The 25,845-nt window shown below is 40.1% G+C and overlaps 1 protein-coding gene across 1 annotated transcript in view; it reads right to left on the bottom strand.

The window, feature by feature from the left end:
- PLPPR5 (phospholipid phosphatase related 5) overlaps positions 1 to 25,845 on the bottom strand; it is a 122,418-nt gene that overhangs the window by 81,844 nt on the left and 14,729 nt on the right. The gene's annotated exons all lie outside the window — the stretch shown is intronic.

The raw sequence follows: 25,845 nt of genomic DNA, 5'->3' as shown, positions 1-25,845 counted from the left end.
AGACTATAACGGTTTTGCTTTCTAAAAGACTTCATTAGAAGTGAAATATATGAAAGATCTTTGCTTTAAGGATGCACTCATTTTTTATCTGTAATTGAATTTCAAGTTTCATTTTTAAGTGATTATGTCTCATTTAAATTTGACTCTGCATATCAGAACAAATCTCAATGAAAATAATCTTGGGACTTCCCTGGTCATCCAGTGGTTAAGACTCCACACTCCCAATGCAGGGGGCCCAGGTTCGATCCGTGGTCAAGGAACTAGATCCCACATGCTTCAACTAAGAGCCCGCAGGCTGCAACTTAAAGATCCCGCACGCCGCAACGAAGATCCTGCATGCCGCAACGAAGACCCGGTGCAAACAAATAAAAAATAACTAAATAAATAAATAAATATTTTTTTTAAAAAAAAGAATGCTTTTATTAAAAAAAAAGAAAAGAATCTTGAAAGGATCTAATATAAATATACTAATATAAAATTATATTAATACTTTTATAACAAGAAAATATAATCAAAATAGTATCATTCTATTCTGGGACATTATTAAGAATTGTAATCACTAATATATTCTTTATACTTTAGTATACATATGTCATTTTAATCGTCATAAAAACTACATGAAACAGAGAATATTATCATACCTCTTTGACAAGGGAAAAAAAACAAGACTTGGAACTCAAATGAATTGTCAAAGGCCACAGAGCTAGTGAGGAGAAAAATTAGGTTCTGATACAGATTCTTTACTCAACTATGTGATTTATGAAAGGACCTGGCTACCTTCCACTGGTGTTTATACCATTTCATTAGTTTTTATACATGGTCTTTAAAATCACCCATCAGGGTGTTAGAACAAGTGTCATGTGTCATAATACCATTTTCAGATGAGGAAATGAAAGCTTGGGGAGGTTAAATAATTTGCTCCCCATAAGGCCAGTCAGAAGCCAAGCAGAAATTTCTGACTCAGCCCTAGATCTTCTGACTCTATTTAACACCACAACCACACTAGAAATAAGATTATGAGAAAAGAAACCGGAGCCAATAACATGTCTCCTAATTTGTCATTGTTTAGGTTAGTTTTTAGGTCATCTTATCAAGGTTAAATAACGCACTATATAGGGAGTCCCTGACATCCACTGGAGAAGTGATTTTGGGGTCTTTGTGAAAAGATATACCTACGATTACCAGATATTCAAAATTATGAGTGGGAGGTAGAGAAGGAGATCACAGGAGACTAATTTTATCCCAATATGTGCAACAGATTATGAGGCATCTCTTAATTTTTATCCTTCCTTCTACCTCCTTTTCCTCTACTATATTTCTTCTTCCCAGTACGTGAGGGTTCAAAGTTTAACCAGAAGATGTTGAGCTGAATTACTTTAAAGGAATCTAGTCTTGCCTATCTGGTAAGGTGGAATTGAATTAGGAAAGGCTAGAGTCTATAGCTTTCCAAATCCTCCTGAACTTTTTAACTTTGGCAAAGTCGAGCAGGTCAGCATAAACAGGCACAACAGGTATTCTTTTATGGGTTCATCAGCTACCACCAGGGTCCTAGGAGAAACTGACAAATAGACAAGCTGCGTGCCTGACACCTTCTTATCTCCCATTCTGAATCACTCTTTCCTTCCTCACCCTACCTTCCTCTCTGCTGCTCCTTGAAAGAAGTTACTTTCTGAGTTCTCCGTTCCAACTTCGTCCAGGTCTGTTTTACCCCAGAATGTTCCAAATTCTAACATTCTATCGTCCACTTCACATCATGAGCTGACTGATGCCCCCCGATTCTGCCCTCTGAGCCTTCTCTTCCCCACAGCAGGTATCATGGGGTCTCCACTCCCGGGTTGGCTCCACCCCACAGTACACTGAACCCACAACTCAGTCTGTTAACACACTAAACCCCCTAGACTGTAGTAGATACCCAAGAATTCTTACTGAATGCATGAATAAGTCCCATCCTCAATAGATCGGAAGATCTTAGTCTGCCTCTGACCTTTTACCTGACACCTAATAACCACCTTTTTCTGCCTTGTTCTTGTGAGGAAGGCTCTACCCTCTACCCTAGTTCCTCTAAGCAGATCCTGTATGTTTAGTCTCTGACTTGGTTACCCATTTACTTACCAGACTAAAAGCTGCTTTGTCCGGGATACTCTTCCCAGTTTTCCTAATGCTAACCTCTCGCTTGTCTGTATCCCTGCAAATTGCATGTTTCTGAGCTTCCTGTTTGTGTCTTGAGCATATCTGTCAAAACACTGTCTCAGTCAATATTATTTGGCTGCTACTAAAAGAATCCCACTCAAACTGGATTAAGAAGAATAGAGAATTTATTCTAAGGTTGGTGGGTTATCTCAGAACCTAGTGTGAAAGGGCACAGGATTAGGTTGAGGGATGGAAATTTCTCAGGAGTCCAGGCAACGACTCTCTCAGTCTCATTCTTCTTCTCTGGAGTCGTGCTGTCTCTCGTCTCAGCTTGTCTCTGAATGCCTGACTCATTCTTGTCTTTCTGCAGCCGCTTCTCCTGCCTCCTAGTGTACACAAGGGCTCCAGCAGTCTCCAAAAGCCCTGCTTCAACATGTCAGCTCAGTTAAGGAAAATTCGACTAATTAGATTTACTGAACCCCGATTCAAAATTCCCAGAAGGTTCAGCTTGAGACAGGTGTCTCTTCGGTCCAATTAACCAAGGTTAAGAAGGTGTGATATGGTGTATGAAAACTGCCTGGTGGGTAGAAAGGTTAGTTCTCAAAAGAAGAGAGTCGCCGTGATGTCTACTTCAAACTCCCATCCATTATATCTTGCTGGACCTCCTCCGTGCTAGTTCTTGCCCTTCGATTAGCACTTTCTACCATGTTCTCTGGATACTGGCTTCTGTCTGCCTACCTGGACTTCATCTCATCAAATTCATGTGCCTAGGCCCTAGTGTCTGCTTTCCTTCAGTGGGTACATCTGCTTCCCATGCTCTAGTTCTCGCTCCCTCACTGTGACATCTGTGGAACGCCTCATCCAAATCATATTCTTTCTTAACTTCCCTCATCCCAACTTCCTAAGTCAAAACTCCCATTGCTACACCTCTCAGATAAATTCAAGTAATGAAAATAACACAATTCATATTACGACGAATACCTAGATGCCTCTGAGTTAAGGACACTGCACTGACGTTTAAGGAAGGGTTTATAATCTAGTTGGGCGGACACAAGGTGAGATAATTAATAATGGTGCAAGGCTGTAAATGCTGAGTTTTGACGGTTTGGACAATAAGTGCCAGTAGAACGTTTAGGAAGTGTCACTGAGTCACTGAGGCCATCTATGGTGGCCATGAAATGTGCCACTAGGATCTCCTGCTCTGGGCAGGCTTTTGGTCTGATGTTCCCAGTTGTCACTCCTCTGGATCAAATACTGAGTCCCTGCTGAGGCCACACTTCCTGTAGGCTCCTCCTGGCAATGGCTAGGCATGGTGGGGGAATTCAGGTGAGTCTATTCCTCTAAGATGAGGGATAAAGACTCCCCATGATTCTGGCCTTTCTTGGAGCTGTGCTGTACTCTGAGGTGCTTCCTACCCAATCCTCCTTCCTTCCCCCTCTCCTTCACAGGGGTCAGCCCTCCATCATAGTCTGAAGGTTCTCCTTGCCTTCTCTGGTTTACCACCCTGCAACTTTTAGCTTTTACAAGTGTTTCCCTTGATAAATATATGGTATATATCTAATCACATTTGGTACCTGCTTCTAGAAGAACACAAATTAACATGGCATCAAAGAAAGACAGGGGGTGATTCTTACTATGCTTCAAGGAAGGATAGTTCTTAGACAGATGTAGAGGATTTGGATGGAAGCCCTATGGGGAAGACAGTATTAGGAGAGGAAAGGAGATAGCCTTTCTCCTTGTGGCTCTCAACTTGACCTGCACATAAGGCTAAAGTGGACTGAGTTTGCCTTGGAGGTAGAGGCTCTGGTCAGTGAACTGCAGACCTAAATTCTATGTTCCCTGATTTTATCAGGTTCTTTTTCTCTTGACCTGTCAGAAGCCCTCCCTAGAGGATTTCATTCCTCCTAAGGCTTTACCAACCCCTGCTACTGTAACAAGTCCTAAATATTTCTCTCTCCCCTGAGCTCCAGATGCAGGTCTCCAACCACCTATCAAATAGCAACATCTCAACATGCTCAGACCTACATACTGAAGCCTTCCCATCCAAAGTGAAATTCCAGTCTCCAACCCTAAACCTCCTGTCCAACTTGGACACACAGGCTAAAACTCTCACACCCTTACACACCATGCTGAAACCTTCATTTCCCTCCTCTGCCTCTCTCTATCAACTGCTAACTTCTATTGCTCTTATATTTTAATATTCTTGTATTGCTCTTATATTCTCAGAACTCACCTCTGTGCTTGCATTTTCCCTGCTCAAATTGTGTGCAATCCAAACTTCCTGTTTACAATTTCCAGTGTGTCTTCATAGCCAATGGAGTAACAGGAATTGTTGTAAGAGACTGTTTACAGGTGAACCTAAACCCATCTTTTTCAGCTTCCCTTACAAGCCTCCAGACACGCTATGTTCTAGTCACAGCTAAACATTTTCATTCCCCAACATACCAGGCATTCCCATACATTCTGGCTTGTATACTTGGTCCACACTTATGATAGGCAATGGTAGGCAGTTCTGTTCTGAAGACATGATTTACATACTGCATACTCTACTGCAACTCTATTCCTGGTACAACCCATCCCTCCCTCCCTCTCTGTGTTCCAAAAGCACTTTGTATATTTATTATGGTACTTTACGCATGCTTTTACAAGTATCAGTAACATCTGTCTCCTCCACTTAATTGAGAGCTTCTCTGAGACAGGGATTGTATAATGTTATCTTTATATTTCCATATTAAAACACAGTGATCGGCAATAAATATGAATGGCTGCATGAATGAATGAAATTGAGCTCAATCTGCCCTTAATAGATAAGGACACCAACCCAGAGAGAAATAAAGAAGCCAAACATGGTTGTTACCGGCACAACCAGAATCTGAATCCAAATTTAGAGCTATTTTGACCACAGCCTTTACCTAGGAATGTGTAAGCTTTTCCTCTAATTTTCCCAGGTTAAGCCAGGTCAGCCCCCTGATCCCTACTGTCGGTCCTCAATGCTCAGGTTACATCCTGGAGTTCCACCATACTCCTAGCATTTCTACGGTTTTAAGGGAAAGGTGCTGGGGCACAAAGCACTTTTATAACTCCTGGAATCTCCAGATATAAGAGAACTGAGTATAGAAAAAGACTTTCCTGATCCTTTTGACACACACACCAGTCTTCCCACAAAGACCAAGAAAGTTTCACACCACCCTTTCTAACTCTGCCATTATTATTTTGAGGTTCTCTTTCCAGTAAAATTTCTTCGTATTTCTACTGCAGGCATTAGGTTCTGACGTGTAACTGAGGACCTGGTGCTTTGGTCATTTCTCACCATTGTCAAGAAGGAGTTCTTAATCTGGAGTCACTGGCTGCCATTTTCAGTAGATTCCCAAAGCAGCCCTTGGGGAAAGATCATAATTGCTTGCTTCCTGTCCTGGGAGTGGGAGATAGGGAAACATGGCAGGACAAGGGCATGGAAGCCATAGATGGAGATGCTAAAAGCTTTGTAGTTTTCCTTGATAAAATTCCCTTTCTCTGTGAACTTATAAATGGAAGCCGTTTCCAGAGAGAGTTGAGATGATGGACAGTGTTAACTGTGACCCACCAAGAGGAAGCACGGCCCCTCCTCCTGCCTGCCACAGGCTGCAGCGGGCTACAGAGAATGAGAAAGGAGTAGAACATCGGGAAGGACACCTGTGGCTCTGGCGGGGAGAATCAACCCGCTTCCCATGGGCCAGCAGTTCATTGGGGGTATTCCTCCCCCACCTCAGCAAAAGCTCCCCATTCACTGGGAAATAAAAGAAAAAAAAAAAAAGACTCTACTGGTAGAGGGGGTGTAGGCTGGCACAGTAAGAACACAGCAGTCAACCCTTACTTCATTCCTTGCATCTGCCTTCCAGCTCCCCTCATCTGGGCTCACTAACCTCATCCCACCATCACGCCTCCCCTGCTAAGAGAGGGGAAGGCCCCTGTTCCCCCAGTTCCATTGGAAGCCCTCAAGCAACCTCCCTGGAAGGTTGCTATCATTCGTGGTCCATGACAATATATCTGGAATGTGATAAGATGCCCACCAAGGGCTCAGGAGCCGATACTGAAGGGCTGTCACTGCTCCACAGAGCTGTGTCTGAGCAACTGTGCTGTTCCTTGAGTCACAGTCCCCTCCCCACTGCACCCTGACAGTCTACCTCCTTGGAGGAAACAGTTGTGCTCCTGAACCTCACCCAGCCTGTAAATGGAAGCCCTACAGTCCACTGACCAACCAAAATGAAGTACTATATGCTCGCTATGATACACCACCCTCTGAGTCACTCCATCATGCTTTACTGAACTCAGTGTTGACATTATGAAGCTGTTTGAACCCTACCTTGCTTATCGAGCTGGGCCTAAATGACCCATCAATGCCTCCATCTCATCTTTGAACTCAGATCTGGTATCCAGTTCTGTTTCTTATCTTTTACTATGTTCGCCAGTGAGTAAAAAGCTCCACGTGGCTAATGAAAGCAACCTACAAAAATACAGGTATGAAGCATAAATCACTAAGTATAAATTTCTCTGTTATGAGCACATAATGTTGCTCTCATACCTCAGCTTCCAGGGGCTGACCCTCTGTTATCCCTACTTCTTCATGACAAAATACAGAAGTAAGTTTTTTCCAGGATGATAACATCATAGTAGACTTTCATCAAATGTCAAATTCCAAATAGCTTTAGTTTTCACCTATAAAAACCCAATTAGAAATTCCTCTCCCCTTCAACTGGTGGTCACTCAAACATATCCATGCTTCATTGGTTTGAAATTAGCACAGGAAAAATATTTCAGATTGTACTACAGCAGCAGAAATCATGTAATCAGTGTGGTGGTACTGGGCATGTGTCTCACACATTTCAAATATATGTCAAATGATAATAACAACTTTAAATCATAAAATTTTAGTGATGGCACACAGTTAAGTTTTAAAATGCAGGAGGGTACTGGGTTTATATGTAAGTTCCTATCAACCACATTTTTCATTCTTGGTTATTATACAGACATATATAGAGACAGAGCTCATTTCCCATCTAGCCAAGGAAAGTTCTAAGCTATACTAAGAGGTAAAAAGCTACACTGGCTACTATCTCATTAATTTTGTGTCATGATACAGAGAAACAGGTTTCTTCTGTGTATATATGGATTTCACTCTCTCTAAGTAAGGCAGTTGTTAACTTCTTGGAACAGTTTCTGAGTGAAATTGAGGTTAGGAGAGAGGAGAATTAATTGGACTAAAATAGTAATATAGTTAGTGAAGAAGTAGTTGCACAATCCCTGCCAGCAATCCAGAAACTATGGCTGTGTCTTGCTATATAAACTGTTTATGTTTCATAATTTGACCACCAAAAACTTGTATTCTCACTTTCATAGTATAAAGTAGCTGTGGGGAGTGGCTACCTAGCTTGGACCAACATTCCCTGCACACCCACCTCTAGGTGATTTACACCAAAGGACGAATTACCTATGGTAGTTTCAGACCAAAAAGGCAAAAAATCAGGTGACTTCTCCATGTTCTCTCCCTGCATCTGTTAACTGGACGCAGAGAGATTTCTGGGTCCCTCAGTTGTTGGTGCCACAAGACGGAAGGAGGTCCCTGAATCAGCAGCCCTGCGCTGGACTGTTACATGAGTGAAAAACTCTAGTGTATGAAGCCAGTGAAATGTGGCAGTTTATTTGTTACAGCAGCTAGAACTTGCTAATTTACCTGTTTTTCATAAAAAGGGAATAAGTCTCAGGCTCAGAGTACTCAGCAGAAAATAACTGGCTATAATAAAAGAACATTGGTTTTCACTGTATTTAATTTGTGGTTACCCTCTATTTATCAGGTGATACTGGTGTTCCATTTACAGTAATAATACAAGTTTTCTTTTATAATAACTTGTTAGCAAAGTAGATTGATTTAAAGAAAAAATAAATGATAGTTGAGGGGATATGCAGCCATGATAGAAATCATGAAGGTAATTTACCCTGAGAGGTAAATTTGGGAAACATTTAACATATAATAAAAGCTAACTTAAAGCTTCTGCACAGCAAAAGAAACAATCAACAAAATGAAAATGCAACCTATGGAATGGGAGAAAATATATGCAAATCATGCATCTGATAAGGGGTTAATATTCAAAACATATAAAGAACTCACACATCTCAACAGCAAAAAAGTCAACCCAATTAAAAAGTAGGCAAAGGAACTGAATAGACAGTTTTCCAAAGAAGATTTATTTACAAATGCCAACAGGTACAAGAAAAGATGCTCCATATCGCTAATTATCAGGGAATGTAAAGCAAAACCACAATGAGATATCACCTCACACTTGTGAGAATGGCTATCATCAAAAATATGAGATAGCAAGTGTATGAGAGGGTGTGGAGAAAAGGGAACCCTTGTGCACTGTTGGTGGAAATGCAAAGTGGCACAACTACTATGGAAAACAGTATGAAGGTTTCTCAAAAAATTAAAAATAGAACTACCATATAATCAGCAATCCCACTTCTGAGGGGTATTTATCCAAAGGAACTGAAATCAGGATATAGAAGTTAACCTGCACTCCTATGTTCAGTGTGGCATTATTCTCAATATCTAAGACATGGAAACAACCTTAGTGTCCAGTTATAGATGAACTGATAGAGAAGATGTGTTGTGTGTGTGTGTGCGTGTATACAGAATGGAGTTCAACCATGAGAAAGAAGGAAATCCTAGTTTGTGACACCTTTATGAACCCCGAGTGCATTATGCTAAGTGAAATAAATCAGACAGAGGAAGACAAATACTGCATGGTATCACTTATATATGAAATCTAAAGAAAAGAAAAAAAGAAAGTCAAACTCATAGAAACAGAGAGTAGAATGGTGGTTTGGTTACCAGGGACTGGGAGGTTGGGGAAATGGAGAGATACTGGTCAAAGGGCACAAACTTCCAGTTATAAGATTAACATCTTCTGGGGGTCTAACGTACAGCATGGTGATTATTGCTAAAAAATACTGTATTATATACTTGAAGCGTGCTGAAAGAGTAGATCTTAAATATTCTCACCACACACACAAAAATGCGTAATCATGTGATGGGTTGGAGGTGTCAGCTAGGGCTATAGTGGTGATCATTTTGCAATCCAAAATGTATCAAACCAACACGCTGTACACCTTAAACTTACACAATGTTCTATTTCAATTATATCTCAATAAACGTGGGGGGAAAAAGATTTCAAAAACACATAGCATGTACGACGTTTTAGGGACTATTCTCAGTGCTTTGCAAATATTTACCAATTTAATATTTAAAACAACCCTATGAGGTAGGTACTGTTATTGAAATCCAGTTACAGATGAAGACGATGAAGCACAGAGAAAGTGTCCAGGATTGGATATAGAGTGAGGAACCAACCTCTCAACCCAAGACAGCCCACCTCCTGAGCCTATGCTCTTAATCTTTACATGTTAAGAGCAGTGGTTAAGATGTGGGTGTGTGACAAGGAGGCCCTAATACCTTAGGGAGAGGACAGATTTAGTGCAACAGTGGGACAAAGGTAGCTTAGATAGAAGGCTAGGAGGCCAAGAACTAGATTTGTTCCTGTGAAATAAGGGTTGTAGTCTTTAAAAAGAGACTCCTGTTAAAATGCAGATAGCAGGGGATAAGAGACACATGAAAGCTGTCAAACCACCCAATGGATGAGACAATCTTATTAAATCATTTTTAATTGCGAAACCAGAGGAAAGGGATATTTTTTTGGGGGGGGGAGTGCTCGATGGGCGGTGATTCCCAGATACGGTCCCCACACAAGCAGCATCAGCAGCATCTGGGAACTTGATGGAAATGCAACTCGGGCCTCACCCCAGTCCTACTGACTCGTCAACTCTGGGCACGGGTTCCAGCCGTTAGTGTTTTAATAAGCCCTCAAGCTCTCTACAGGCTATTTCAAGGAGTCTAAAACTCCTGATTACCACGTTTTAAATTTGTCAGGGACATTTTATAAAAGGGGTTTCTAGATATTTATTTGAACAAATATTAGGTACTTGTACTGTGCAAAGAGCTATTCTAGGCATTGTAGTGAAGGGTGGGATTGTAGAAGAGGTTAAATGAAGCCTAAAATAAAAAGAAATCCAATGCTCTCACTTTCCAGATGTTTTACATGAGACTTGGAGAGATGAAGTACCCTGACAGGTCACCTAATGCTCAGCACCCCAGCAGGTCATGCTCATTCTCTGGCTCAGAGTCTACTCACCGCACTTCTCACTATGGCTGAAATGCAGGAGGACATCGGAGAAACATCCAACTTCCCTGCCACTACGGTCACATACACAAGTAATACTAGTGAATGAACAAAGAAGGGGTGAGATAAGGAGTTAGTGCTGACTGAGGACTTGAGTATGCGAGTGAGCAAACACCCTTGCAGAAAGGGATCCAGTCTAAGCAGTGTGGTCAGTATTAACTCTCTAGGGCCTGAGGACCAGAGAGCAGAGGATGGAGAAATACTACCTGGAATATTTGCTCCAAGCCCGGGAAAGGCATGCCTGTGTCTCCAAGGCAGTACAGTGAATATGGGCTCGAGAACCTGACTGCCTGGAATCGAGTCCTGCCTTTACCTCTTCTTAGCTGAATGACCTTAGATAAGTCACGTAACTCCTCCTTGCCTCAGTGACTTCATCTATTAAAAAATAGATAATAGAAATAATGCATCATGGGCTGTGGTAAAGATTAAATGAATTAACTGTTACAAAATTCTCAGAACAGGAGCTAGCACAGAGTAAGCACTCTGCACATTTTAGCTATCATTAGATGACCTTGAAGAATCTGTCCAGCTCAGATCTGTGATGGGTTAGTGTTTGTGGTAAGGGAATCTGGGATGCCTGGAATAGCATAATAAAGTGGTTTGATAAGTTGGAATAGTATGAAAGTCCTGCCACTAATCTTGGGGTGCATATGTGTGTTGTGTTGGGGGGTTGGGAGAGCAGCATGAGGATGCAGTAAAAGGAAACACGGTCTGCTTAACAAGGCACAGATTTACATGCTATGCTCATTCTTGTTTGTTTTTTTTTAATGACTAGGTGCTTGTGAAAACCATTAAAAAAAACTTCTTTCCTATTTAAAATAATAGCTGCTAATTAAACTTTACATGATATCCATACTTTGCCCAACCATTCATATAAATGTAGCGAGCATAAGCTATGAGAAAAATGAATTATAAGAGCACTGTAATATAAATTCATTTTGCATACTTGTAGTGTTTTTTAAAAATTTTAACATATAGGGTCAAATTCTGCATGTTCACAAATCTGTAGGCCATTACGGTTATAGTGTACCTGCCATTCTTCAAAAGAGCTAGCTTATAATTAATAAAAACTAGTATACAGGTTATTAGCTTGCTTTCAAGCTCTTCTAAAATACATGTTTGAATTAATTTCCCCTGTTCTTATCAACAATAAAAAAGCAACATGAGAAAATTTATTCCTTGGGACCTGGAGATAACAGAGTTTTTAGAAATGAGCCTTTGAAGCACAAGCAGTAATTAAATGCCCCTATGTCAGTGCTTCTAAAACTAAGTTCAACAGGATGTAAAGTAATTTTTTTTTTCTTGTTTGTTTGGGTTTTTTTTTTTAGGGAGGTTGGGAGGAGACTCCTAGATCAAAAAAAAATCAGCTGAAAGCTGCAAACTCTAACCCCTCCTGGAGACTCACAGTGCACATTAGCACATCAAGATTCATAATTTCCAGCTACCCTATGATGGTATTATTCTACTGTCTCCGTTTTATGGATGAGGACACTAAGGTGCAGAGAGGTTATCTGACTTATCCAAGGTCATTCAGGTAATAAGTCAGGAAGTCAGGACCCACTCAGCTCCATGCAGTCCAGTTCTGGAGTTCAACTTGACATTGTAAAGTTGTATTATCTTGCTTTATTTTAGGAAGAAAAGTCTGGTAGCTAAAGCTTTCTCGCCTGAACTTTCTGCATTTAAAAGTGCAATTTCCTCCCAATTAGCTTTCCTACATAACCCAAAGCACGACAATCTGTTAAAGAAAACTGTTAACTTTCCGAAATTGATTTGATCTTAGCAATTTATCTTCTAGGGACAATCCTGGTAGAGTTGTATCCCAGAAACACTAGGCAGAGTAAGTAAAAGCAAAGTCGTTTTTTTTTTTAAGAAGAGAAAAATTCACATTTAGGAAGGATTAGCTAGTATAGCTATTTATGGTAATTGGATAAAAGAATTAGGGCTCTTTAGAAAAAGTAAAGCTGAGAAATGCTAATTTTATAAAGCAATGATGAACTCATTCACCACTTCCCTAGTTATTAGGAAGAGGAGAGAAGAATGTCTAAAACAAAAGAGACCAAGTAATAAGTCACATGAGAGAGAAAAATATTACTCTGAAAAATGACACAGGTGGGAAATAAAGAGGCTTTTAAGTAGTGTTTTGAGATGTATCTGTGTAGCAGAAAAGCACCCAGGGAAGGATAGTGGGATTTACCTGACCTTTTCAATCGATGGCTAAGAAAGAATGACATTTCTTCTCTATAGTACAGATGAATTATATGTTCCCTTACTGGACTTCCTTGGAATGCCTGCTGGCAACTGAATCTGGGGAGAATAATCTCAGGACCTGAGCCAATGTAGTAACTCTTCATTACTGTCTTTAGTGGACAGTAATTTTTTTTTTTTTTTTTTTTGCTAGTTCGAAGAATCTACACTGCTCTTTGGTTAAGATTTCTCCTGGACCAAAATACAAGCTTCTGTTGTACAACAGGACTGAATGATTAGTGGTCACCTTCAAGTGCCTTACCCGCATTAAGGGAATATGCATTCAACAGACTAAACTCTGATACTCTGAGTAACACTCTCCTTTCATGAAAATAGGCTTTTGAGGTGACAGCTCTGCCTGGGAAAGCAGAAATAGTATTCTCTGCAATTTCAAATTCATCATACAGATCTTTCCCTTGAGGGCATCTTCTTCTGGTTTTCTTGGCTTTCATTTCTCTCATCTTTAAATAGACTGCCAGGACAAATGTCTTTTAAGGCCATTCATTTTTACTGAAAAGAAAAAAAAGACTAGACGTTTGAAGGACTTTATTTTTAAAATACTTTCTCAGGAAAAATAAATGTTGATTACGCAGGAAATGCTTCTACTTTACCAAGTCATTAAAAATGCTGATGAGAATGTACAAAGACTAGCATGATTGAAACCCAAAAATAAATGAATGAGATGAATCTTGGAACATAAGCTCATTTTGCAGTCTGGGCTCACTTGTATTTGGTATACGTGTAACTTTCCAGCTTATTGCTCCCAGCTTATTAGGAAAAGGTACAATTAGAACTTAAATGTGAAACCCTAACAGTTCTGATTCCACTGAATGTATTAAGCAAGCCAATGTAAGGTTTTCCAATATATAAGAGGAAATGCATTTTAGAAAACTGATTATTTATCCCAAATGCCCTTAATTTAAGCTTATGACACATACATATTTATTATATAAATTCATAAGTCCACCCTCGTTGTTGTCATCTTAAAAAGCGATATATAGCACTTACCATGGGCCAGGTGCTGTTCTAAACACTTTACGTATATCAGTTTGACACGGTCCTCACAACTACCCTCCCTACCCTAGGTATTATTATCCCTCTTTTACAGATAAGGGAACTGTGGCACAAAAAGGTTTAGTAATTTTCCTAAGGTCTCATAGCTAATGGCAGACCTGAGATTCAAATCTAGGCAGCGTAACTCCAATTTTAATATTATATTCATCATTAAAGATTTTTGCAGGAATGTAGTCAAAGTGCTTTATAAAATCCATATGAACCCACTTTATCACTCAATGTCAAACTTGACATTGTAATATTTTTTTATTATTTAGCTTGATTTTAGGAAGAAAAGTCTAGCAAAGTTTTTCACCTGAACTTCAGCACTTATGAATACAATTTCCCTCAATTAGCTTTTCTGAATAAAGTACAAATACTGGAATCTGTTTTTTTAAAAAAAGCTAGATGAGGCTTATAGATAAGATGTTCTAATGAACAGTTAAGTGCATTCAAACGAAGAGTACAGTCTGTATGGGTAGGCAGAGTGCAGTGGGGCTGGGAATATTAATTTCTGCAATGTCTTCCCAGCCTCCTGCATCTTATTTTTAGAATCAGCCTGTTACCCCGAAATGTCATGTGAAGTACTGGTGATGGCGCAGTTTGGTGGGATGTTCAGATAACATTAGCAGGAAGTTTATTTTAAAAACTTTGAATGAAAATTATATATTCATATTATTTCTCAAAAGAATAATGACTATATATCTATTTGCAGGAGTTTAATAGAACAGCAGAAGCCTATAGGACTGATGTAAAAATGTTTCTATTCATTCAAGTTATTAAGGGAAAAAAAAGTCTGACTTTGAAGTCCACTATCTCTTCCATACACAGCTTACTCAGTTTCTATGCTATTTTCCTACCACCATTCCCCGCTGAGATTCAGATTAACTTTGACATATATTTGAACATACATGCAAATAGGCTGCCCTTAGATAAGAATCCCTGACTTTTACACTTGGGAGGAATTCGATCTTATCCAGACCCTTTACCCTTCAGAAAACTTGTTCAAATATCCAAGCCAGGCATAATCTTAGATTCTGCCTCTCTCCTGAGTCCTACTGCAGCCTGTCAAAATATTTAGAGTCATTACATCTCAGCACTTAACAAGAGGGTTTCTGAAAACATAAAATGCCAGCCCGAAGCCCTCTGGCACCAAGGTCCAGAATTCTGAGCAGCAATATCCAATGAAAGGTTTAGAAGCAGTTTTCCTCTGTTCTGTCCTTTGTTTCATTCAGAAATAAAACGAGTCTTTCTGATCCCTTTTATTGTATGGAATATTTTCAGGTTAATAGTGCTGGCTCCATCTCCTGTTGACCCAGAGGGTACTGGCTCCCTAGGGTCTCCTCACTGGGACCATCTGTGTGGCAGACTGGTGACAACACTTCAGAAGGTTGAATGAGCCCCCATTTACAGAGTACAGTACTAACTACCGTGCAAGGAACACAAGAACTGCTCCAAATTCTCTGGCTTCCACCACTGATTTACCCACAGAGGATCTTGGGAGGTGTTGGGCTTGAACAGACCCTGGGTGGAAAGAACAAGAGTCCTCTCGTGGGTATGAGAAGAGGATTCTCGTTCAGCAGCCTCTCTTTCCAACTCCTCTTGATGCTGCAGGACATTTCAAAATCATAATGTTTTGACCTATTGTTGAATACATTTCATAGTTGGCAGGCATTTTGAGAATTCTGCAATTCAGTGCCAAAAGGTAAATCTGTTAACAGAGAGTTGATATCCTATGAGTATTTGAATCCTATGAATATAGCGCTCAAATACTCAGAAAAACATTCCCTCAAAAAGCAACAGGAAATAATTCTACTTAATGAGCAATTCTGAGCACAGTGTTCTGGCCAGCAGTTTTAGATAGCTATTAAAATCTCAATCAAGTTTTCTTTCAAAGTCTTAATTCTAATCTCTCCATATGAACTTAAGCAAAACAGTGTTGAAATGAACCTGCTATGTGCAGTACTGATCATTTTAAAGGTTTATTTAAGATCAGTATTTATAATTCATTACAGCATTAGAATATTCAAGTGAATTAAAATTCTTCATATCTTGAAATAAAACTAAAACCTTATTTAATAAACATTGATTGAACCCAAACTTATATGAAGCAGATACTGTTGCTTGCCTAAATAGTGGTAACTATCCCTCTTCCTCACAGAGCCTTGATTTTGCTCTGCTCAACCTTCCCTAATGGCCACGATCTTCCAGGGAATCAGGGCCACCTCAACCTCAGGGGATGAATGATTTGTCAAGTCCTGACGGCCTCATCTGTGACTAGTTTAGGCTGGGCATGTAATGAAATTCTGCCCAAGGAGGGATGAGGTGACTTCTGCTGGGAATGGGTGCTTTTGTAACAGGGATTCTTGCTTAGAGACTCACAGAAGAAATCTTCTTCTAGACATCATCACATTTGCATGTGATTTCTAGAACAAGGCTGGCCACTGGGCAATTGTGAGCGGAGGTAGCAAGATTAGAGTAGACGCATAGTATATCAGAATGGAAAGAGAAGAGAAACCTGGATCTTTTTTTCTTTTTAAATAATTCAATGATTTTTTAAAACCACTTATCTACAAATATTAATGTACGCCTCATAAATAAGCATTGCCAAAACTATTTCATCCATGCAGTATGAACAACATACAATGAGAAACAGATTGATTATATTCAGGAATGCAGTGATAATAGTCTAGTAACACAATTTACTAAATTTAAATATTAAAACATACAATCATTTCCAAGAATGTTGAAAAAGCATTTAATAAAAGGAGCAACCTGGATTTTTAATCCACTGTTCAGATACTAAATTAGTCATTTTTGAGCCATCCTAACTTGGCACCCTCTGTTATGTGATACAATAAATTTTCCTTATTGTTAAATGGTTAAGTCAGAGTTTTCTGTTATTTACAAATGAAAGTAATCTAATCAATACAAAAAATAAGGTCTTGAACTTGTAAGTTACTATGAAGGATTTAAAATATACAGATAACTACATTTAAAAACAAACAACTACAATACCATGTTGGCAAATGTAGGGGCTGAAAATAGGAAGGGAATACATTAAATTGGTGATGGTAGGGTGGAGAGTGAGAAAGTAAATCTCATGAAAGTTAGTTGTTTTTTTTTTAATATGGCACATGGCTTAAAAGGATAGGGCTATGTTTACCACAAGCAAAGTTAAATAGAGTGCAGACTGAGGAATAAGACAGAGAGAAGGAACAGGAAAAAGAGCTTTATAGGTAGGGTGACCATATAATCTATCATTCAAATTACTACACTTTTGAGTGTGAAATGGGAGCTGAGTAATACTATTATCGAGACAATAGGAATAAACCGGGACTGATCCAGACAAACCAAGACATGTGGTTACCACAGTTACAGGGCAAAAGGAGAATATAAATAAAGTCTCAGAGGAGGGAAAGTATAGGATACCCTTGAGAAACAGTAAGTGGGCGAATCTGGCTGGAATGCAGACTAGATATGGGGGCCTAATGGGAGATTATCTTAGGACCATGATGTAAATGCCTTGAGATCTAAGTGAGAAGCTGGTACTTAATTTTGTTCACAGTTGGAGGCTATAACATTTCTGGGCAGGGGAGTAGTGCGATCAGACCTGTGCTTCAGGAAAATCAATCTGGAAGCAGAAGAGACTACAGAGAGGGGTGAAAAGCCAGGTTAAGTTAGCTGTTGCAGTAATCCTTCCAGGTAATGAGCCAGGCTTAGAGCAGTGGGGAAGCAAAGGGGCACATGCAAATCATGAGGAGAGGAGAGCAGAGGAAAGAAAACCTTAAGGGTACCTTTTGAGATCACCTACGACTGGGGAGTGGGAAACAAAGAGAGGAGCAACAAAGGACACAGAGCAGGAGTGTCAGTGAGATGGAAGAAAATGATCACATCAAGGAAACCAGGAGAGGAGATAATGTCAGGGGGGTGGGGGTCCTTGATCAGCTGTGTCCGGTGTTGCAAAGAAGTGGAGGAATTTAACGTCCAAACAAGAAGGCTGGTGGTGGTGACCTCCAAAAAAGGGTTTGGTGGTGATGAAAGCAGAAAACTTTTTCACGTTGCCTTTGCCTTTCACAAAACCTTGTTAGCTGAATCAACAGAGCAATTCCCCAAACAGTCTAATCGTAAATGACCTGACAGTGGGTTCAATTTAAATAATGAAATCAATTTGGTGAGGAGTTGAAGGTGGGACTCTGAAATGGATGACAGTGTTTCATCCTAGTTCATTCTTAGCTCTGTACCTCCCCTCCCCCACTCTCTTCACAAAACCAGGGTCACTTGAGTATATTTCTTTCCCCTTTGTCCCCAAAGTTTAAGCTGAGCTCTCCCTGATCTCTGAAAACTCAGACTTTAGGCAGGAGAGAACTACACATCTATAGCACAGGCTCTCTGATTCAATATCAAGCCTCTACTGCTAATTGAGGTTGAACACTTCCACCTATATTTGATAATGAGATTTATGCCTTGTTCCTGAAATGCAATTTCTACTTTGTGCCTGATTTTTGCTGATGAGCCCAGTTCCTGAGTCTCTGCCTTGGTCACCTATTTAGCACCCCAGTGCCGCTATGGATGAGACTTTCTGTCCCCCTCTGTCTTCCAAGCAGTGGAGTTCTTCTGCTTAACCCTACATGGTGGCTAAAGCCCTATTCTCTAACTTAGCAACAGGTTGTCCCCACACCCACCAGCTCCTAGATTCCTGGGAGATGTGTTCTGCCCAATACCAGAACACGCCACTACTCCCTATAGGTCTCCCTGATGCAGACTTTCCTACAATTCCTATCTTCTGTAAGTCCTCTTTCCATAGCTCATGTTCTGCTGCAAGACCAGATGCCCCGAGCACCCTTGGGGTAGTCTACCCTTCTGTGTCCATTCTTCAATTGTTCCCATGCCCCAGCTCTTCCACTGGGTCACAGAATGGCTCTCTGCCTCACCTGTCCTGATACACGGCATTAGGTGTTTGTATCCAATCTCATCTTTGCAAAGAGCATCCTGGCAAGTGGGAACACTTGTAAATTGGCACTAGAGGAAAACAGATTCTGCAATGTGCCCCTCCATTAACAAAAATCATGGCATGTGATTCATGTACTTGGAGATGTACAGGAACCAGTGAGAAGCTCCGATCCACACACACAGATGAACTGAACGCTGCAACAGTATATTTTTTGCCAGTATTTGCAGTATGAATAAAGTTGTCAACAATGAGATTTTGGTGGCGATACTTGTAAAAGTACCAATATAACCCAGTGTAATTTCAAATAGTAAAGTATTCACTTCTTTTGATATCTATGCAGACTGATTTGATGGCTCTAATAATTGAGCACAAACATGAACATAAGCTTCTCTGGATAGGGGTATTTGCTTGGAGAAAGGATGGGCTGGAACCCAGGAACATTAACATAATTAGCACCTTCAATAAAAGTAAAGGAAAAGAGAAACACTTCCCCATTTCCAAGACATCTGGGCCCAAACTCTATCACACCAACAAAGATTAAGTAATATGTCCTCTTGAGGGTAGTGAAGGACATCATATGTTAATATTTGTAGTTTTTTTTACACAATTTTCCCACTACATTGTGAGAGCCTTTTCATTGTTTAACCTCCATGCCCAGCAAGTGGTCTGGCACTAAGTGTTGTATGAACGAATGAATGAATGAATGAAACAAAGAAAGAAAAGATACATATGACAGAACTACAGTCTTTAGGGCACTTGCTGCCACCATGTGTGCTGATGATAAGACAAAATCTTATTATTTAAAAAAAAGCAAGAATGTCTTAACGATGCCTTGAATAACCTTTCTCCACATACTTCACCATATACAAAGAACTGGCAAAAGGAAGAGGTGACTGGGGGAGAATCCACACACAGCAATGAATTTTTTCCTCCCACAGCAAGATTCATGGAAGGGAAATCTGTAATATGTCCAGATCCAAGTTTAAGATTCAGAAGTGTTTTAATATTTTCACATCTTTCTCTATTTCTTAACCTTGATGAAAAAGAGTATTTTATTTTAAAAAGTGTTTTAAAAATCATATTCGAAACAGTTACAGTAAACCAAGTCTTTGTTAATTTGAGAACACGTCTTTAAAAATCTACTCAGGTGTGTCTTCTGAAGCACAACTCAAAATGGTATATATCGGGCTTCCCTGGTGGCGCAGTGGTTGAGAGTCTGCCTGCCGATGCAGGGGACACGGGTTCGTGCCCCGGTCCGGGAAGATCCCACATACCGTGGAGCGGCTGGGCCCGTGAGCCATGGCCGCTGAGCCTGCGCGTCCGGAGCCTGTGCTCCGCAACGGGAGAGACCACAACCGTGAGAGGCCCGCGTACCGCAAAAAAAAAAAAAAAAAAAGGTATATATCAATTCAAAAGTATCCCCTAAAAGCAGAGGAAGAATAGGCTAGGAAACCACTAAGTTTCTTTAAGATAACAAGAAAAAAATGTCCTGTCCAATACAGTTGTCAATAGCCCTGGGCACTTACTTGGCTATTAAGCACTCATAAGGTGGCTGGTCCAAACTGAGATGTGCTGTAAGTGTAAAACACACACTGAATTTCAAAGACTTAGTACAAAAAGCAATGGAAAATAACTTATTAATAAATTTTTATATTGATTACCTGGTGAAATAATATTTTAGATATACAGGGTTAAGTAATACATATATTATTAAAATTAATTTCACCTGTTTTCTTTTTAATTTTTTTAATTAAAAAAGTGGCTACTAGAAAATTGTAAAATATGGTTTGTATTATATTTCTATTAGATATCACGGGGCTACATTCTATTTTTACATCCCCTGGTCCATCATAATTGCAGATGGCTCGGGAGGCCCTGGGTTTTCAGAGGAGCCAGAGCAGAGGGAAGAGCTGCCAGTGTATCGTGGATATAGATTTTTAGGCATTTACTTAGTGTGCATATCTGATTGATTAAGGGAGAAATATAAAACTAAATATGAGGAGAGCTTTTAGGAAACTTTTCATCATGTCTCTTTATTACAGTGCTTTGGTCTTCAAAAGATAAAGTGCTCTATGATAAGACACTCTACCAAACAACTGAGCATACATTTGAGGATGGATTAAATAAATACACATGAAACTCTACTGTATTGGATGGTTATTTTAATCAACTGTCCTGACATTTGTCATGTTCCTGAATTAGATGCAGCTCTGACGTGTCAATCACATCTGAGGTCTAACCTGCAACAATCAATTCACCATCCATTATTCCTACATGGTCTAACTAAAACAACAAACAGATCAGAGAGGAATCAACTCACAAAATTTGTACCTTGTTGTTGTTTTTTTTTCCTATCTTCCTTCCTGAAAGCAATGTTATTATTGTTTCTATAGACATGTGCTAATGTATCTAGAATTTCTAACTTGGCTTTTCTTGACTATGAATTTTTGCCAATCAACTAGGATTCTTAAGTAACCTTTTTATAGATACCATCTATTTAAATGCAGCAAACTCAATAAACGCTTCTAAGTGAAACAGCTCCTCCCCTTATCTAGTTCCTCATCTTGGCATTATTTAAGTATACCTTTTTCCTGGTATGTTTTTAATCCAGTTCTCCTATGAGTGGCTAATACGTGTGGATATTTGCTAGGGAGCGATGGCTTATACTCTGGTCAGAAACTGGCCTCTTCCATAGAGGAGGCTCTTACAGAACATTCACATCATATATATTACATACTTAGACTACGGTAGACAGAGCTTTTGGAAAGTACCTATTAAATAAGCCAGTAACCAAAGATAACAAAGATGAAAAGGAGACAGTGGAATAGTAAGAATGTAACTCTCTCAAAATGCTCATGCAAAACTACCTCTGGTATTATAGCTATGCTATAGATCGTGAATGTAACTTTAGACAAAAGTTGTAAAATCTTTTGACAGTTCCAAACTTTTGTCTGCCAAAAGCCAAAGGAGAAAAGCAGGAATGAGTTTTAATTCCTCTAAGGTCTACAATGGTTGAGTCTCAACTACGATTCCTGACTCCTTAATTTATCTATTATCAGAACTTTGCCCAGTTCCTGGCACAGAGAAGGCAAAATATGAATGTTTGCTGAAAAAAGGAAGGAAGAAAGAGAGGAAAGGAGGAAGGGAGGGAGGAAGGAAGAGAGATATAGGAAGAATGAAAAGCTTGGCTTTGTTGAATCACAAACTGAATACCTGCTACCTGAATGAATGATGTTAGCTATAACAATGGTAGGATCTCACTGAGACACTCGTGGACCTGACACCATAGCCATGCCCCGGTGTCAATGTTTCATCACCCATCCATCCACATATTCACATACAGACAATCTGTGTGGCTCAGAATTTATGCCTTTGCCAATACTTCAACATACTAAAAAATCTTTATTCATATCACATATCCAGTAGCAAGACAGCTTCCTTCTTTATGGTACTATGAGAATCCACAAGCCCTCACATTTACATTTTTATCGTATCTACTTATCTGGGATCCTGCATCAATCAAGAATAATTTGGGAAAAGCAGAATTGACAAAAGGAGATATAAAAAGACAGTTAAACACAAAGAGATGATCCCAGATCATACTCTGGGAAGAGACTAATACCCCCCTTTTTTTTTCACCTCCATCCTATTTAATATTCTTACAGTTAAGCTGTTTTCTCCTAATTCAAAATACCCATGAGACATAAGTTCTTCTGGTTGTTTAGTTCAACTCAATGTTGTCTTGATTCACTCATTGAATATGTTTACACCTTTAAACCCACCTCATCTTACTTTATAAGCGCTACAATTTCAATAGGCATTTCAGCTGTCTGATTTTCATATGGAATGTTTACCCTATCCTCTAAACCTCTTTTCTCCATCAGTGATAGCTATCGTTGCATTTGGAATTGTTTCAATTGCACATAAATTACTGCTCTCTTCTCTTGGTTCTAACTCTCTCCTTCTACAAACTCCCTAATACAATCAAATGGACTAAATGAAAGAAGCTCACTCCCTCTTTTAAAAGCTCCCCCTGGAGCCCCTCAATACATCCCTTGCATGTCGCTGGAGGGTGCTGGAAAAAGAATGGGTTTTGAGGGCTTCCCTGGTGGCACAGTGGTTGAGAGTCCACCTGCCGATGCAGGGGACACGGGTTCGTGCCCCGGTCCGGGAAGATCCCACATGCCGCGGAGTGGCTGGGCCCGTGAGCCATGGCCGCTGAGCCTGCGCGGCGTCCGGAGCCTGTGCTCCGTAACGGGAGAGGCCACAGCAGTGAGAGGCCCGCGTACCGCAAAAAAATAAAATAAAATAAAATAATGGGTTTTGGAGCCAGGAAGATCTTCTGGTTTCAAATTGCTTAACTTCATGCAAGTTACTTAACATTTTTTGAGTCTCAGTTTCTTCTTTTGCAAAAGGGTGATAATACAAAATGATAGAACCTTTGTGAAAATTAACTTACACCCCCCACCACCAAATTAACATGTTCCAAGGCACTAGCTTCTGTACAATGAGCATGTGCTATAAGAAAACTGAGAGTCAATGAGGTCAGGTTACCGGCCCCACATTACACTGATTTAGTAGTAGATCCGGGATCCAATCTGCAGATCACAAATTAACATGTTCCAAGGCACTAGCTTCTGTACAATGAGCATGTGCTATAAGAAAACTGAGAGTCAATGAGGTCGGGTTACCGGCCCCATATTACACTGATTTAGTAGTAGATCCGGGATCCAAGCCCAGGTATGTCTAATCTAAATCTACCTCAATAAATACTAGTTCTCTTTCCCTTCCATCCAAATCCAAACAAGCATGTCCCTCACGGAAGCATCCTGTCCTTAGTAGCTAAAATGCCCTGTTCTCAGAGAAGCCTTCTTTATAGCCTGAGTTCAAACTGATTATTCTCTTCACTGGGCTACCACAGTTCACTCGATATTCATTCAGACATCACACAGTGGCTGAATGCTTCCCAAGCCCCAGTTGCTCTTCTAGTACAGGGATGAGTTTTTGAAACGTTAAGGTTATTTCTGCATGAGCCTGGATCCTTGACTAGACTGTGAACTTCTCGAGGTCAGGAAAGCCCTTCTCATTTATCCTCATACCAGCTGCCCTTTTCTTTACTTTCTGCAAAGCATCAGCTCGGTGCTTTGTGACCACATGGAGGGGTGGGATAGGGAGGGTGGGAGGGAGGGAGATGCAAGAGGGAAGAGATATGGGAACATATGTGTATGTATAACTGATTCACTTTGTTATAAAGCAGAAACTAACACACAATTGTAAAGCAATTATACCCCAATAAAGATGTCTAAAAAAACCAAAAAACAAAGGTTTTTTAAACACACCAGGGACAGGTTCTAATCTAAACTCTGCCACTGTTTTGACTGCATGACTGTGAGAAAATATTAATTTTCTGAGCCTGGGTTTTATCACCTCTGAGTGATTAGACTATCCATGTCACATGATTGTTGTGAACCATTCTGTGAAGGATAGCGTTTTATGCAAATGTAAGGGGTGAGGAGGTTGCTATTGTTGATGTCTCATTGTTACTATTTAATACGTGAATGCCAGAATCAATGTTCTGCAGATCACTTGTGCACTAGCAGCTGGAAGGTCTGAAGTTTGGTTCCATATCAAGGCTTTCTGAATTCTATTACCTCACATCTGTTGTTGAGCCTCGGCTCAGAATCAACTTCTGAGCCTCTGATCGCTGCCTGCTGGGAAGGGTTCCTGGTCTCCACTGCTGGAGATCCTAATTTGGGCTGCCAAGCCCTGGTGCCCCGGGCTGTGTGCCTGAGACCTTGTCTCAGCAGCCTGTTCTGTCCTTTGTCTCCTCTGGACTTGCCTATTCTGACCAGCCTGCCTTGTCTCACGCACATGTGCCTTGCTCCACTTCACCACCTCTTTGCTTCCCTGGTGCTGCCCTGCTCTGTCCTACTTCTCAGCGTCCCAGTTCCAGAATGCCATCTTTTCGGTAAGCCTGGATCAGCACGGGTCTCTAATGACCAAGCGACTCTCTGTTAGAACTGCCTGCAAGAAGCCTGCCTGCCTACAGTCCAAGCTGCCATCCTTACCTTGTCTATCTCAGTCCTAAATGTACCACCAGCTCCCCCAGCCTCTGTAGTCAAACCCATATCAGGCATCAGGGCTGCTTTAGATCCCTTTTCTTTTGGGGAAACAAAAACAAAAACAAACATACACACACACACACACCAAAATCTTGTGGTCTTTCTGAACCTCCCATCTCTTTTGTCCTATGCCCAGCTTTTCCAGACTTGGCCAGCTTATATATTGCCAAAGCGCTGCTTTGTTCTCGCCATGCCATTAACCTGACTGCTTTTGCGTGCTTCCTTTGCAACCTTTAATGTGTTTCCTCTTTACAAATCCCTTTAAGTTCTCCCTTCCAAGCAGATGAAGCTGAGACACTAGCACACTCACCTCATAAAATTTATGCAAATCCAATTAATCCAATCAAAGCTTGTTTGTGTAAAAGCCTGTCTTATGTGCTCTTTAAAGTCATTCCCCATGAATGGAAATCTTAATTAGATGACTAAATTTAGAAGGATAGAGCATCTTGCAAGAAAACCAAGCACATTTAATCCTTAATGCCATAAACTGGAAAATCTGAGTTTCACCTACCAAGAATGATACAGTTCCATTACACATAAATTTTAACCCGTGCTTTCTAAAAGAACTGCACGCTCATGTCCTCACATTTCTAGAGCAACATGTAGATGCATATTTTTCACTTTAGTATCCAATTTAAAATGAGAAGACTGAAGACATTTACTACACAGGTGAGCACACCTGTTATGTAATTTATAAAATGCAAGTCAAAATGACCTAATTATAGAAGCAAAACACAGCAATAGTAACAAAAATATCCTAACCAATTTAAATTTTAAATGTGCATACTAACATAAGCTTTCATAATTATACAAATATGGATCTTTTAGCATTGTCCATGTTGCAAATACTGATTTAAAATCATGTAATATATGTGTCAGGGGGGTTAACTTCTCAGTAGCTATCTAACAGTTTATTTCACAATGGTATGTTTATTTAAAACAAGGAAAATATAAGTACTCTGGAACACACTTGCCAGCCAAGACCCATGTGATGAATATTGTCGTAAAACTCTGAAAAGTATTCTAATGTTTCTCCTTTAGTTTACTAAATAAAAATCAGTCACAGAAATAA

Source organism: Delphinapterus leucas, chromosome 1, assembly GCF_059928025.1.
Source record: "Delphinapterus leucas isolate spDelLeu-1000000601 "Yukka" chromosome 1, BTC_Dleu_Yukka2, whole genome shotgun sequence".
Lineage (NCBI taxonomy): Eukaryota > Metazoa > Chordata > Mammalia > Artiodactyla > Monodontidae > Delphinapterus > Delphinapterus leucas.
Note: the sequence above shows the minus strand (reverse complement) of the source record. Positions and strands in the feature narration are given on the sequence as shown.